Genomic DNA, 14,903 nt, shown 5'->3' with positions numbered 1-14,903 from the left:
GGCGGAAGGAAGTGAGGCCGCAATGGACGCCTTGCCCCCTTTATGGCCATGCCCTCAAAACGTGCTCTAATGCTGGGGGCAGAAGTGTGAGGGGCGGTTGAGCATTTTAACAGGCACTGCTTACCTGAAGGATCCACCGTCCTGGCTGCACTGAGTTGGCATGTCCCAGAAGCACTATAAAATGCTACATATTCTGAAAAAATCAGGCTCTAAACTTCTCAGATGGGGAACCCAAAGTTAGTTGACACTTTTGACATTAATCTCTCTTCCTTCATTCCCCAGTGTAAAATTGGGATGATAATATCAAATCACTCCAGAGAGGTTTTGTGAAGAAAATAAACATTAAGAACTCAGACACTACAGTGAAAGCAACATAGAAAAGCCCATGAGAAAGTTAATTCTGCATTCAGTGCAAGGTCTGACCGGTGTATAATAAATAATGCATGGGGCCACACACTGGATGATGAGGATAAAAAGAAATATTGAATAGCTACTCTTCAGTGAGCAGTGTCCATCCTGTGCACTGAATGAAGGAGTCCTGGGAAAAAAACTAATATATGATCATTAAGACCCTACTTGAATCGCTGGATGATCTTTAAATAATTGTGGCTGAGTTGCAGACAAGACATGGAAAATCACAGAAAAGTAATATTGGACCTTCATTAATAGCAGTAATTTGGAAAAGCCACAGTAGACCTCTTTGTTTAAGAAAAATTTGCTGGAATGATAAACATGGCTACCACTCTGAAACCTGTCAACTATTTTTTGACAATTTGACGCAACTACAGGACCATAACCATGGCAGGGCGAGCAGGACAGCTTCCCAGAGCACAAAGCTGGGAAATTATGGGAAAAAAACGTAGGGGGTAGAGCCCTTCAGTGGGCATGGTATTGCCACGCTTACTTCTGCACTGCTGCTGGTGGCAGCACTACCTTCAGAGCTGGGTGCCCGGCTAGCAGCACCGTTTTCCAGAGAAAATAACATTTTTCAACAATACTGAGAGACTACTGTTGGAATTAGATTCTCCCAGTGTGGTTGAGTTTGAGGTAGACTGGTCCCTAGTGAGAAGAGGTCATAGGGCTTTTCCCACATTAAACTCCTTATTCCATGAATTCACCAAACACTCTGCCGCTAGAGATGAAAAGGTCTGCAAGATTGCATTTAGCATAGAAGGCTGTAGTACCGCTTTATTTTAAGGGTTGGCTATCAGTGATTTATAAAGCTCTGATCATATATTTATAAGCCTGCTACAGATAGTGTACAGGAATGCATAAATACCTTACAAATTATTTACAATGTATTTACAGCACAGAGTAGCTAAAACACATCAACTACCACTGCAAATATTTCTCCCTTTACTTTGTTTTAAGCAATGCTCACTTCATTAGAAATGGCTCAGATAGGTTCATCTAAACCATTTATAATGAAATGGGCAATGCTGGAAATTAAAAAAAATAAAATCCATTTGCAGGGGTTGTTGCATTAATAATAAAACTGCATGTGCCCATAGTCTGACTGTTAGAGCTAGTCAATAAGTTGGTCTGTGTGGAAGAAAGACTCATGCAAATTAAGGGCAATGAAACTTTGGAAACTGAAGGTTTTGCAAGGCTTGGGCCTGAAAGGGAAATGTGTCCTCTGAACTGCTTTGGATGTTTACAGCCTTGGCTGGAGTTCACAAACCATTTTCTCCTGTAATGTTTCCCTGTCTCTTCTCTTCCCCTCCCCCGCCCCCGCCCCCGCTCCCAAGGTTACTCAATTTAAAAACAAACATACATTTTCTGTCTAAAGAGGTTATTCTGCGTAATTTTTTTTTTTTTTTGAAAGAGAGGATCCATACAGACCAAAGCTAGGCTAGCATATTTGGTTGACTTATATACAGTGGAAGCTACTAAAAAAAAAAAAAAATCAATGCTGACTAATTGTTACCATGCAGTCATTGCTGATTATCTCCTGCTATGCATTCAGAGAGTAGCTGTGGTATATTTTCTGTTCCCCCACCTAAGCCTCTCCCCGACAGTGTCTCCTAACCAGAACACAAACCTCTTGAGTGCAAGAAAAACATTAAAAACAATTATGTGCCAATGGCTTTTAATATAGATAAATAAGTTTTCCTATCCCTAGTGTAACCTTAATTGGGGGGTGACAGGGATTTGTACTTGCAGTTTGCATGGAGTTTGTAGGTTTGATGAATGCATTAACTCATAGTGAAAGCTCTTTGGGGCAGGGACTTTGTGTGTGTACAGTGTATAGTACAATGGAGCCCTAACCCCTGAATGGGGTCTCTAGGTGCTCCTGAAGTACAGATAATAATAATAATGTGATTCTTCCTGGTTTGGTGTCAAAACCCCGGCAAAACTATGGAGTTTCACCAGATTTTCACCCAAAACCACATGGGTTTGTTTGGTGTCCATTAGCCCATCTACAATTGAGGAATTGCTGAAAGGAAAAGGTAGGGTATGGAAATCACAAAGCACTCCCTTCCCCTTTCCAAAGAAGGTGTTGAAGCTTGTATTTTATTTAGACTGAAGGTGTTTAAAAGTCAATAAGTCGCAGACCTCATGTAGTTTATCATAATCAAAGAAGAGAGAGTACGGAATTTTGCTGTTTCCAGGATGAGTTGCAATTTTGCTGGCAAGATTCATTAGTCTCATTCTGAAGATAATTTAAATATTCTCCTTATATCCTCTGTGTATTCAAAGAGTTTGCATGAGAAATCCCAGAGTTAGAAATTTTGCACAGGCCCTAGAGGCCATCAATGGAAATGAGAAACAGGAATTAAACTATACGTGATATGGTGACTAATTCTCATGACAGATGGGACTCCAAAAGATTCAACATTTGGCTTTGATTTAGATACTTCCCTTAAGTCTGTCTAAGCCTCCAGAGTATTTAGAAGTGTCCTGGAAGTCTCATGATGTTGATCTCCTGAGAGAGCCTGTTAATGCTTCCAGCTTCTGATTCCTCTGGAAATATTGCCTTTCTCGTGGTATTTTAGCTCTTTTTGTTCTGTTCCCAGGCAGATCTTGGCAGGGAAGAAGTATAAAAATGTAAAATAAAGAGGAAAACAAAACAGCTAAACATTTCAGCACCTTCAGAAAGTTTGGTTTGGTTAAGTGTTATTTAGTATATGGTAAAAAAAAATTTCTAGACATTAGGGATGACTCTAACTTGTAGTAGATGGTGCGGATGTCTAACTGAACTATGGAGATTGCTTTGGGTCACATGTTCAAGCCTAGTTTGGTTGGCTCAGACCTTTATCCTTCTGAGACTTACATTTATAACTATGCATTTTACTGTGTGGGAGTCTTTTGGCTGGAACCTTCAACATCTGTCTGCACTTTCTGGACATAATGGCACTTTAAGTGTACTGGGGCTGTGCTCTGGTACCAGAGTGATGGGCACAATATGGGAACTGCAGCTGAATAAATACACTTTTCCCACATTATTGTGGTGTGGACCAGCTGACTGCCAGTTTTCTTCCTAGCAGTGGCTGCATTTTAGTAGTACTGTGTGTATAATATGTTTGGTTTGGGAGGAAAGGAGTTTTACAGAAGTCAAATACTACAATTACCCCAACACGTTTTCTTTGTGCTAAGCATTGTGCAGGTATGCAGCTTTAATTCTGTCTGAAAATTCAATCAGAGGTTTGAATTTTATGTTGAATTGTAAACTGTAAAGAACAGACTGAGGGATAATTTCTGCTACCATTTACACCAGTGTAAATCCAATGGTTTCTATCAATTTACTCCAGCTTTACAGCAGTCTGACTGAAAACAAAGCTTGCCCCTAAAAGCCTAAATTAATACTAAACTTTCTCACCTGCCTTAACACATAGACTGGTTTACTTAGTTGATTTGCAGAAATGTCAGATAAATAAAGGATGCAATCACAAGTGCAATTAACAGATTTGAATATTCAGTCTTTTTTGTGTGTTTTTTTTTTTACCTGCATGTTGGAAGGTCCCCAAATATGCAAATCTTCTCAATTTTTCCTACTGTTTCATCTTCTGAAAGAATAGTCAATGCATAGCTAGATGCTGGCAAAGCTGCAGCTGTTAGAGCATCACAGCCAACCTCCCAGAATATACAGGAGAGCACAGAACAAGAAATATGCACGCTTTCTCTCCTCCAGCCTGGCCATCTGTGTATGGACACACAGCATCAAAATTGTGCAGCTGTGCTGATGATGCCCTGCGGGAAGAGATCAGAAAGCTTTCGATGCAGTTTGTTCCTCTGTTGTCAATTCTAACAGGACACAGACGTGTGAGTGTGTATAGGGTGTGCCTAGAAGTCAAATACTCTCAAAGTCATTCTTGGACCACTAAAAATCTCTGCGTGCAACAGGGAAGATTTTGGCTTTACGTTGGCCAGAGGTGCACCTGCAGTGATTTTAATTACTTGTGCAGGTGGTGGGCAATATCACATGTTCTATAAATGAAAATTTTGTGTCTGTAGCTTGAAACTGAGTGTTTCACACATCACACTAACAACTAGCCTTATTTTACCAAAGCTACAGTATTATAAAGAAAGCAGCCCTAGTGCCTGAAAATTCACAAGATAAGAAATTAGCTTTATCAATTGCAAACTGTATTTGAAAATAAAGGACCCAATCATTCTGTCATTGTAGCCAGTGGTAAAGTTCATGTTAACTTCAGTGGGAAAGAGCAGCCCCAAGATTTTTAAATTAATATTGAAGTTTCTTATGTGACTCATTTTGTGAGAAAGTGACCTTGTTGGTGAGACCTGCTAAAATCTATTGTCGGATAATGTGAAGTTGGTTTCATTCTTCTGTGCATAAAGGTTTATGGACAAACTCTGCCCTCAGTTATACTTATGCCCCACGATACACAGAGAGGAAACCAGTTTTTCAACTAGGCGGAGAAACATTTTCTCCCAGGCTGAGACAAATTTCAGTTCAGAGAGAGATTTTATCCTCCAGTTATAAGCAATGAATATAGGTAAGTAGTTATGCAAATGTACACACAAGCAGGGCACCATTAAAAACTCGGCATTTATCACTCTGAGTAAATGTGGCAAGAACAGTATTTCCCTATAATGAGAATATATAAGGAGCAGCTATAACTTACTCAGCTGGTGTAAGATCCCTTTGGTCAATCCAGTTCTGCCATGCCCCCTCTCTCTTGTTTACATGCACCCTACCCCAGAAGTGGAGAGCATATGCTATGGGAGGTGACCACACCATCTCTGCCAGCTTTACATAGCAGATGAGTTCCCTATGCAAATCTCCAGTGGCTAGTTCCAGCCACAAAAGGCCACTTTGGGTCATCTGAGCATCTATGTGGCATACAGAGATTCTATATCAAAACTGAGGTTATTCTTTCAGAGGTCTGGCCATAATTAAACAGAAAAAATACCTAATCAGAGCCACTTTAATAGCCCATGTGTGAGAGAACTCTTGTCTCTTCAATCCGTAGTCTAGATTTTGTGTGCTGCAGATGTATTTCCTGCCACCTCTGGCATGTTCAATGATAGCAGAAAAATGTGTGGTGGTACATTAAAACCTGTAGAGCATAGAGAAGTTTTTTGGGAACTTAATCAGAGCCCTAGGCAAGAAAAGGATGCGTACCATTGATATGTACGTTTCGCTTTTGCTGTAGTTAATGAAAATGTTGTTATGCCAACACTGGTTTCTGTCCCTTATGGTTCATCAATGCAGAACCAATCCTTTTTATTCTTTGTGTTTGTCTTCTAGTAATGTTACTTAATCTGGAATTGAAAATGTTTGATTTCTGTCATTCCCCCCTGGCTACTGTGCTCAAAATGGCCCTTAATTGTTTGCGCTTAAAAGCAGGAGAGGGGTGGAGGTTTTCAGTGTTTTATTACATTTTCATTGGGAATCTTTTTTTGAAGATTCCCCGTTTTTGTTTGTTGGTTTTGTTTTGTTTGTTTGTTTGTTTTATGGAGCCTGTTCTGGCATAATGTTAGGGTTTGAAAGCTAAGCCATTGTCAGACTGAAAGGAATGGCAGGCAGAAAGTCAGGCTAGTAGCAACATCATCACATTCTTTTCTGCTTGTCTCACTAATCAACACCAAATTATTGTAGTTCACAGGGGAAAAAAACTCTAAAAAGTTTCCTTTTTTGCACAGCTCTTAGGGCAGCTTTCAACAAGGTTGATTCTGCCGGTAGTGCTGGATGCTGACGTGCCTTAGTTTTCCTTATGTAACAACATACGGCCCACTGCCAACCTCCTTCCTCTAGTTAATGTTGGAAAAGTGGCACTTAGAGACCATTTTTGAGATTTCCAATTGACTACCTGGTACATTCCTCAGCTTTACAAATTTATTTATCTATTTTCTTTCCCTGGGCACAATAGATGCCCCTTATGCTTCAAACACTGGTAAATCATTGATCAAAATCCAGAGATGGCAGAAATAACATTTGAAACATGAGGCTGTGTGTGGTGAGAGGTGTTAACCCTGGCTTCAGAACTTCATAACTATTTTCAGATTGAAATTCAGGCTGTTCTGGGCTTGTTTTGGGGGGTTGAATCCCATTGACAATGGCCTAATTCAAAGAGTAGCCATTTAGATAAATAGATTCATAGATTCATAGATTCTAGGACTGGAAGGGACCTTGAGAGGTCATCGAGTCCAGTCCCCTGCCCTCATGGCAGGACCAAATACTAAGGATGGCTTACTCTTAAAATTTCTCATCTCATCTTTCATTCCTTCCTTTTATGTGCTCTTAAGGTATTTTTATACTTGAGAGTGCACTCTAGCTACAGATTTCAGTTCCATTAAGTATGCACAGTAGAAATAAGAGGACTGTGATTCTTTATTGTGTTGTCTTTTACACCAGTAGTTATTGCTAATTAGTGAATACCTATTTAAGCATTGTGAACTCCTTGTCTATAATTTTCTCCTTTCCCTGAACTAAAACAATTCTAATGCTAAAGGCTATGTTCACCTCTTGTCCAGAAAGCTAAAACCCATGAACTGACTGCTCTTGAGGTTACAATTCCTGACCTGAATAAGAGAGCAATAAATCAAAGTATGTTCACTGACATTGAAGCAGGCTCCAATCGTGTTGAATCAACATGCCAGCTCCAAATTGTAATTTCACTAAAAATAGCATACTGTAACAAGTTTGACAGTTGTAAGCATGAAAGATCTAGGCACACTGTCCATCTTTGTCTCATGCTTTGTCTCATGAGTTCTGTCAAACCTACATCTACTGTACATAAAAATAATTCAGCAAATCCCTGGTTCATTGCTAGGGATGCCCCCCTCCCATCAGAAAATAGAAGCTTTAAAAGTTTATAGACCTTTATAAACTCTGAATTCTCTGCTGGATCTAGGAAGTGAGAGGGGGAAATGTTGGATTAATATTTTTCTCTTCTTAGTTCAGTAACTTTTTGGAATTGTGCATAGTTCAAGAGTGCAAAAATAAACTAGTATATGAATTACAGTGTCTGTTATGTCACATGATAAAGTACAACTGCTGCTGCTTCATATTACAGACAAGACTGCCATGAATTACTGTTACCACCATTCATTACTATATTTCCTCCCAGTCCAGGCCTGTCCATAGCTGTTGATTTCACAGCAGGAATAGAAGTTTTCTAGGTCCTGATTTACCAAAGCACATAAGCGAGTAGTCCATTTGATTTCAGTGGACTTCACAGTGGCTTAGAGTTAAGCATGTGCTTTGCAGAATCGGAGAGGTAATGAGGAAAAGCCAAATAAAACATGCTAGTAACTCTTTGGTTAAAAACTATAAATTACCCCAAACTTGGCTATTTAGTCAGCCATCTCCCTGCCAAGAAAGTCAATGCTGTTAAGTGCTGCACTTTAGCATCAATTAACTGCTACCCCCTCACAAAATGCCCGAGGTTGAACCAAACATTGCTTCATCAGAATTCAGTACCACTGTTGTTCTGTGGAGAGAGAAAACAGGAATTAGAAGAGACAAGAGCACAGGAAAGCAATATATTTTATTTATACATATTACTGTATGTTTCCTAACTCTACAATGAGTTTTCCTACTAACTCACTCTAATTATAGTGACTGGCATGTGGTATGTGATGAAGCCTCATAAGAAATGGAATTCATACAGCTGTTTGTATCTGGCACACAGCAGTTTGATTTGCATTTGCTGGCAGTCCTGATTTTTCCTTTTCCTTGATAGGAGCATGGGCGTTCTGAGTTGCTCGAGCCCTGAGCCTGTGGCACAGGAGGATTATTTATTAGAGGGAGTGGAATAGCTTTCTGATTTACCCACAGTTGTGCACACAGAGAGAATGAGTTCACTGGCACCAATAAACTGCTTCCACAGCATGCTCAGAGATCATGAGAAAATCCTCATAAATGCCACCCACTCCAATTCTGAATCATCCACACATCCCACCCTATCCCATAAATGGTCAAAATTGTTTTGCCTACAAACTGATGGCACCACCTGCTGGAAGCGTATTACCGGTAATTCTTCTTGGTGCTACTAAAGCTCCTGGTTTCGGTCTTAGTATTTTGTTCAGTGGAAGGAGAAGAGAAAAGCTATTGTTCAGTTCTATCACTACTGTTTTTTTCAGGGTGCCTTCATCCTATCAGATTTCAGTGATGGTAAAATGTATGTGCCAAACACCACTACAGTTACTTGCAAATAATCACATTATTTCCCTTTTGAGCAGTTAATTTAGAAACAAGTCTTCCTGTTCTTGAAATAGGTCTGTCTAGTGAAAGTGTCAAAAGCAGACACAACATACCTATTCCTGCTACCAGTTCTCACACAGGCCAACCTACGGGCACTGCAGTTCTAGATAGTGCCTGAAGAGTGATGTGCTAATGGGGATTACAGGGTTTGCTCTTCTTTACACTAGATTTACACCAGTAGATCACTGAGCAAAATTAGGCCAAATGAACTTTGTGCCACACTCAGAAATACGTATTTTGCTAAGTGAGTTGCAAGAACACTTCCTAAAATGGTGACTCTGAGAAATGTGTTGTTTTTGATCCTAATTTTATCTCCGCATTCACAACATTCCCTATAATACGTATAGAGAATGCTGCAAATACTGAGCTAAGTGTGTCCAGTTTTCTGTGGCAAAGCTGGCAGTTTTTAAGGGTGGCTATTCCATAATAATACCCAACACTTTGTATGGCATTTCATGGGCCAGATCTTCAGCTGATGTAAATCAGCACTGTTGAGAATCTGACTTATGTAGTGGAGCTATGCTGATTTATACCAGCTGAGGATCTCGCTCATGAATCTTTGCAATACTGTGCAAACCTTCATTCTCACAACTGCCTCCTAGCCTCAGTGTAATATTGCTGTTCTTATTTTACAGATGGGAAAATGGAGACACGGGGAGGTGAGATGATTTGTCTAAGGCCTGTCAGTGAGCAGGCATTCAGTTAGTGCACTGATGGGCACCATTATAAGAACTTGGATAAATTTCAGAGCCAGGGTTACAACATACATGTTCTAGCTCCCAGAGTCATCCTCAATCCACTGTATTTCAGTTCAGTTCAATGAGCCCTTATTGACATGACAAGCTATACAAGTGCTACCATTAGATTATATTGTCTCATTATGAATCCCTTCCATGTAGGTTGCTGGTCAAGTTTTTTTAATAGACTTAGGATGTCTCTCCTATAGTATGTACTATATATACTTTGTTATTGTGTTGTTGCTTTGCAACTTTTTTTGTTGTTGGGAATTTTATATACTAAAAATAATGGATTTTTCCTCTTTCTAGAAGTCCAGGAAGGACAAAATAAAGAACTATTTTATTTCTCAGTCCTGATTCCTCCATCTCATGGTCGAGAAACCCTTATTTAATGTCATTCTAAACTGCAGTTTGAGGGCATCCCTCATCATTCCCTCTCTTGTCTCTCTCTTCATTAAACCTAATAGGAGCATTGAGGCTCCAATGAAGAGGAAACCCACAGGGCAAGTGACAAAGCATCTGAGCTCTAGGGAGCTTGTTTAGCATGGTTAAGTGGGGGCGCGGAGGGAGAAGGAAGAAGTTGGCAGTGACAAGTTCAGGGCAATACTAATTTTAAGTGACTGACGGACAAATCTCTAATGGTTCTGTTTAGACCAGCAGCCTGAATTGGGAGGATGGGGTGTTATTAAAGTGATAATGGGGCCTAAGTACATTTTCTGGGGAAGGAAAGCAGCAAATCTTGATGCTTTGGATACAGTGTAGATGCAAAGCCCCCTGGTTTAGTTTGGGATTGCAAAGCCAGAACATTAACAGTGAGGATTTGCAGAACATAAACCTGGTTTCGGTGGCTCCTCTAAATGCTAAAGTGTAAAAAAGGATGCAGTATTGTTATTATTTAGGATTGATATTGTAGTTGCATCAGAGGCCTAGTCAGTGTTTGGGCTTTCTTGTACAAGATGCTGTACATACACACAGGAAAGCATGGTCTGCCCCAGAGAATTCACAAGACAAGTGCCGTACAAAGAGCAAAAAGAGAGGGAGGCAAACTAAAATAAACAATTTTATGTGCATTATGTATCAGCACTTACTGCAGCCCACTCATCTCCCCATTCAAGGCTCTGCCTCTGATCTGCTGTGTGGCCTCAGGCAAACCCCTTCCCTGCTGTGCCTCACTTTCCCCATCTGTAAACTGGAGATAATAGCATTGACTCCCATTAGTGAAATGACTTGCGAGCTATGTATGGAAAGCATTATATGAGCATTAAGTAATAATACTTATATATCAGCATCCACAGCCACCTGCTCTCAGGACTCCATCTCCTCTCTCACATCCACTCCAGACTGCTGAGTGGATGAGGATGTTGATAGCTTCTCTTTTCAGAGCCAATAGTAGCAGATGATGTTAACTAGTTCGGATGTGGGAGTGTGCAACTGGGAGGATGATGTGTTGATGGTGATCCTGATGTCAGCTAATATTAGCAACCATATACTTATGAATCTACTTCTTTACCTTCACCTCAACCTACTGCTGCAAGAGTGCTGAGAAGGGAAGAGTCTATGACTTTGGTGAACAGCTGGAACAGTCAAACTAAAACTAATTAAAAGCCTTTCCTACCTGCCTTGCTCAGATTTGGACTGGACACACTATTTGCCCTTTGGCTGCCTGCAAGACCTAGTATGATGTTCTTTGGAAATACAGAATAGCTACAAACACAGTAAGACCTGGAATGCTGGCTGGCATGTGCTTGTGCAGTGAACTGGGATTATTATCCATATGAGCTCCCTTCTGATTCACTTTGCACAGCACCCCATCTACATGAGTGTGAATTGGAGCCATTTTTGAATAACACATGCTTCAATAGATTTGTCAGGAAAGGAATAAAAAACCCCAAATGCTTTTCTGGATTTGAAAACTTGGGGCACTTTGGTTTCTCTACCAACCTAAATACTCCCCATTTATATTGTGTACATATTAAAAAAATAGAGACAGGCAATCAACAGCATTTCTTTTTAAAGCAAACATTTAAAAAGGACTCCTACTAGTGCTGGCTATTACAATCAGACTGCTTTTATTATATATAAGCATGCAGCAGGATTTTAATGGAATGTGCCTGGCATATCTAGGAAATCTGTTTCTCCCCCGATGTATGCCCCCTGAATTGGAATGGATGTCCTATTACAGTGGCCAAGATACATGTATGACCTATGTTGGTGAAGAATGTGCGTTGGGAAGAAGGTTCCTTTCTGTTAAGAGCATTACAGGGCATCAATGCAGTCCAGATCGAGACATATACGAGGCAAGTCGGCCAGAGACTTCAGTAATTCATGGCGGTTCCCAGTTTGGTCTTCTCCTTGGGACAGCCTTGCTGTTTACAAAGAGTTATTTGCTCCTTCTCAAAGATTGCTTGCTACAATACATTCCCAGGTCATTTAAGCTCACCAGTAGTTTCTCTTTAAAATTTATGTTGATTCAGTCACAAGTAAGAGTGGGCTGTGACCTAGAATCATCTTCTCATAACTGCTGGGCTTCAAATGCTTAGTTATATAAAAATAACAAAGGAACACATTCTACTTTCATGTACGCCCATCACCATGCTGCCCCACTGAAATGTGGGAAGAAATTGGTGTAAGAAGAGAGAATTTAACTCTTAACAGAGAGACTTGTCACAGTCCCCTGCACTGCCACGAGAGAGACCTCACTTTGATTCCCATGATACCAGTTTCCAACTCAGGTCACAACTGCTGTAAATGATTCAGAGACAGCGTGCTCAGTTCCTGGGAGGAAGGGAGAACTTCATGTTGCTGAAGAGCCACCTCTCTGGTCAGTTAAGAAACAGCACAGACAGTTGCAATTGGCAGTCCTGTTGAAATCTTCTTGGGTGGGAATGTAGTGCCTGTAATGGAGGTTTGGAGGAGAGGAGAGGAAGAAAAATTGAGACTCCTAAGGGATCTAGTAAGTGTTCCCTAAAAAAAGATATAATAGGGCCCACTTACCTGGAAATCTTCAGGCTTTAAAAGCTGGTTAAAAAGAAATAAAAAGGTTCTGAGAAGAATCAAGTGAAAACCAAGAAAATCCCCTGAAACGCAGAATAAAGAGAGGATCACTGAGATTATTTATAGTGGATATTTATTGCACTGATCAGATTTAAAAAAAAAATTCTTTTGTCTCATCAGTCATCTCACATGGAAAAGTCTTCTGCTCCAGTGCTGCACAGAGTCTAGCTGAATGCCTGAACTCAGGCGTTAAAGCTCCAGTAAGCACTGACACTGCACTAAAGCAAAAGCTTTGTCATTGGATATAAATAAACTTTTTGAATATTTCTGAGATTACTAGTTTAAAAAAACAAGAGGCAATAATAAAGTCCCGGATTCTGTGGTGATCTGTATCATAGCCAGGCTATGAAATTGCCATAAATCAATTATTGTAGAATAGCTTAACCTCCATGGTCCAGATCATAAGTTTTTATGTAAGCAAAACTTCCAATTCCATTGAATGAGAGCGTAATAAGGAGCTGTGTGAGAATCAGATGTAAAGTCAAGGTCCACTTGACCACTGAGGTAAAGGGGGCTGGACTCTTTAGAAGGCCCTGACACACCCACAGTGGGGAAGTCAGATTTTCAAAAGAGTTGTGCATGTTGGGTGCATAACTCCTTTGAAAATCTTGCCATAGGGAGTTGCTAGAACCTGATTTTTTGAAAATCCAGCCCCAGTTGTGGGTTCTGAGCACTTAAACATCTGGCCTTACAGACCCGAGCCCAAGCTGTGTTGAGCACCAGCCATTCCTGTTGACTGAATTGACTTTTAGCACTAAAAGGTCTCATGAACTTTTAAAAACAGTTGCAATATTAACCCCATAATCATGGCCAAATCCCCTGATTATATTTTACCTACCAAATTCCCCTGAAGTTTCAATTAGAGAAGTAATCACTCTCTTTCCTAAACACTGCTATATGGTGATATTGGTGTAAAACAGTTACCATATACCACCCCAGAGGTGGCTGCATTTGATTGTGCCTTGATGACATTAGGGTTGCATATGTCACGTCAGCAGATTTTGGCCCTACATTGAATCATGAGCTGGTTGAAAATGATAAAAATGTTCATGGAGAACTTCCACCCGCTCCATATCTTAGCCTTACCAAAATTTAAAAAAAAAATTAATTCTGTTGATGAGAGCGGAGTCCAGTTCCCTCTCCCATAAACGTCTCTTCAGAGATAAGAGGAGCAAAAAGTAGGGAACACTTACTTTTGTCTCTAAACTAAGCAGATATGGTTTTGTCTCCGAATATACACAGGGAGTAAGTCTGTTCAATAAGAAGGTGTCATTTCTGCAAAGTCGCTTTTCAGAATTAAATGTTGCTGTAGCATTTTGATGATTCCACAGAGCTCTGTTTGACTATGGGATTTGCCATGCTCAGGCCTATTCTCCCATCAAAGACAATAAATGTCCTGTGCTTTGAATTTCTAGTCTCTCTTGCCTTGGACATTGGGACTTGCACTTTGGAATAAAAATAAGCCTGTTGTTATCTGGAGAGTGTACTGTGCTTTGGGATTGTTAATTATTAACATTTTTAATTATTTGTTTAAATTATTTATTCTGCTCGCCTGGCATAATAACAACAAAGTCCCTATATAGAACATGTTTGGCTGTGGGGGATTTAGCTTGGTTTTGTTTATTATTTCAACAGTTATTTCTCACTTTCCATAATAATGGCAGTTAACTAGGAAAAAACAGAAATATTCTTAGGTTTTTAGATGACTGTTTTTCCTGAAAGAAAAAGCTGTAGGTGGAGTGAGGACAGAGCAGAAGAAAGGGATATTCGTATTTCATGTTCTTCTAGTTCAGCCTTGTTTGTATGATTTTATTTATTCTGTTCCCGCATGTCTCATACCACAAAAGTAAATGTAACAAAAAGGAAGTCTCCCTCTTGATTTATTCCCCCTTGCAGCTTTCCCAAGTTTACAAAATGATACTCCCCATTATAACTTGTCACTGTAAATCCACCCATGCAAGCTTTGAAAACGGGGGTGGGGCGGGGTGGGGGGGGAGACTTGACAGCCTTAAACTTGCATGTTCACAAAAAGTTTTACAAGCTGAAAAGCACAGGCCCAGAGAGGCTCCTGAGGTATACAGATCCTGTTATTGTTAAAACAATTCAGCTTCATGGTGTTGCAAAACAATCCTAGAAATTTGGAACTGCTTTTTTTCTTTTGTTTGAGCTCCTCAAAGGCATGACATTTCCTGAGAGTCTCTTATACTTTCAGGGTTGTACATCCATTTCTATTCTCATATTTGTTTTATTTTTGGGCTTCTATCTGCGCTTTGGCTGAAAAACAGCAAAGTTTAGCACACGTTTCCTGAAATGTGACAGTATTTGCCACTACCAAAATGTATCTTTGGCATGCCACAGTAGCTCTGTATTCATCTTAATTCTACTGGAGCACATAGAGAAAAATAATTGTAGTGCTGGATCTGTCTGGTTCTTTTTCCTTA

The 14,903-nt window shown here is 40.1% G+C and overlaps 2 long non-coding RNA genes across 2 annotated transcripts in view; one reads left to right on the top strand and one right to left on the bottom strand.

The window, feature by feature from the left end:
- Positions 1–14,903, top strand: part of LOC112059290 (uncharacterized) — a 174,736-nt gene that overhangs the window by 13,934 nt on the left and 145,899 nt on the right. The gene's annotated exons all lie outside the window — the stretch shown is intronic.
- LOC135973407 (uncharacterized) lies at positions 7,937–13,891 on the bottom strand. Its single transcript, XR_010590235.1, has 3 exons — positions 13,656–13,891; positions 12,403–12,485; positions 7,937–12,302 (listed from the first exon to the last, which is right to left on the bottom strand). It is a non-coding gene; the product is annotated as an uncharacterized LOC135973407 (long non-coding RNA).

Source organism: Chrysemys picta, chromosome 9, assembly GCF_011386835.1.
Source record: "Chrysemys picta bellii isolate R12L10 chromosome 9, ASM1138683v2, whole genome shotgun sequence".
Taxonomy (NCBI): domain Eukaryota; kingdom Metazoa; phylum Chordata; order Testudines; family Emydidae; genus Chrysemys; species Chrysemys picta.
Note: the sequence above shows the minus strand (reverse complement) of the source record. Positions and strands in the feature narration are given on the sequence as shown.